Source organism: Delphinus delphis, chromosome 9 (genome assembly GCF_949987515.2).
Source record: "Delphinus delphis chromosome 9, mDelDel1.2, whole genome shotgun sequence".
NCBI lineage: Eukaryota > Metazoa > Chordata > Mammalia > Artiodactyla > Delphinidae > Delphinus > Delphinus delphis.
Window position 1 is genome coordinate 51,184,252 of NC_082691.1, and position 1,557 is coordinate 51,185,808.

The 1,557-nt window shown below is 42.1% G+C and overlaps 1 pseudogene; it reads right to left on the reverse strand.

Moving 5' to 3' along the window:
- Nucleotides 1–487: 487 nt before the first annotated feature.
- On the reverse strand, nucleotides 488–1,028 carry LOC132430655 (chromobox protein homolog 3 pseudogene; annotated as a pseudogene).
- Between the last annotated feature and the right edge of the window lie 529 nt (nucleotides 1,029–1,557).

Here is a 1,557-nt window from a genome sequence, read left to right on the forward strand (position 1 = left end):
TTTTTAAAAAATAAAAGAAGGAAAAGAAAATCATTTACATATGTGTTTTATGTATACACACAAAAAACCCCCTCATAAACGAAAAACCCGGAATGGTCCTTAGGCATATATGAGTTAAACACAATCTGATCGCGTAATGACTGTGGAGATTTCCTCCAACATTTAGAAAATTTGTTCCCTAATGCAGAGAAAATAATATATCATGGTATCAAATGTTCTTTTCTGATAAAGGAAGCAACTAAGAAAGCTTTATTTATTTGTTCAATGTAACCAGTGCTATAGACTCAAAAAAACAAAAAACAAAAAAACCCCTAACACTCCTTCAAAATGAACATACAAAACTTTATTTTCATTAGAATCTAGTTATTTCTTCACACTAATAAACGAAAAAAACCAAGACCCAGAGCTTATATGCATCAACTTATGTGCGCGTGTGTGTGTGTGTGTGTGTGTGTGTGTGTAATTATATATATGGCAATGCAAACAATTATTGAGCTTCATTTTCTGGACAAGAATGCCAAGTTAGTCTCTGAATAAAAAGCACTGCAATTTGAGGACACTTCATTTTTGCCTCTTTGGTCAGCACCAAGTCTGCCTCATCTGAATCTTCCCATTTCATGAGAAACACCAATTCTCCACTGCTGTCTGTGGCACCAGTTATTCATTCAGGGTCAGACCTCCCACAAAGCCTCTTGCTTTGCCCGGCAGCATCTGTCTTCTTTGATTCACTATCATCAGATTCGCTGCCAGATAAGGATTTTCTTTTTGTACCACCTTTTTCTGTACCAGCTGTTGGAGAATTAACAAATGTTTTAATTACCGCTGGGCAGTATAGGTTTTCTTCGGGGTTCCTAGTATTGTCAGCATCTGTATTCCCTTCCACTTGAGGAAATAACCACCCCTCACTTTCACTACACGGCAGTTCTCTTTTTCCACTACCAATTCTTCAGGCTCTTCCTCTCTGACTTTTTACTCTTTGCATCCTGTTTCTTTCCCATGTTTTGTAATGCAGTTTTATTGGAGGCCATTTTTATTGCAAACTTGAAGAGGTGTTATTCCTTGCCTTCGAGCTGCCCCAAGGTATGCTTCGTCTCTGGCCCTGCATGCCTCAGGCTCGAGTTCCCTTTAATCCTCATGTTTCAAGCTGCAGGTACAATCCCAAAGTCCTGGCCGAGCCAGGCAGGAGGGCTCCCATGGGTCTCACCAACATCTCTGTCTCAGGCCCCAGCAACCCCCCTCCTGCCGAAGCACCCCCTTGGTTCAGACAGCATCAGTCATTGCGTCTCTCCACAGGCACAGAAGAGCAGAGTGGAAGTCTCACAGGACAGATATCCCTCATGTGTGGAGGACAGTAATAAAGGCACATCTTTGTGCATGAGAGCTCTCCCAACTCCTCCCTACCTTTGACCCTCACTTTCACAAGCCTTCCTCCTTGGTTGTCACTCCACAGGCCTCACCCTCCCCTGGTCATCTTTTTGACTCAAGCAGGAAAGAAGTCAGAAATGCGTAAGACTCACCATGGATTGGACAAAAGACTGAGGAATTATCTACATTTGA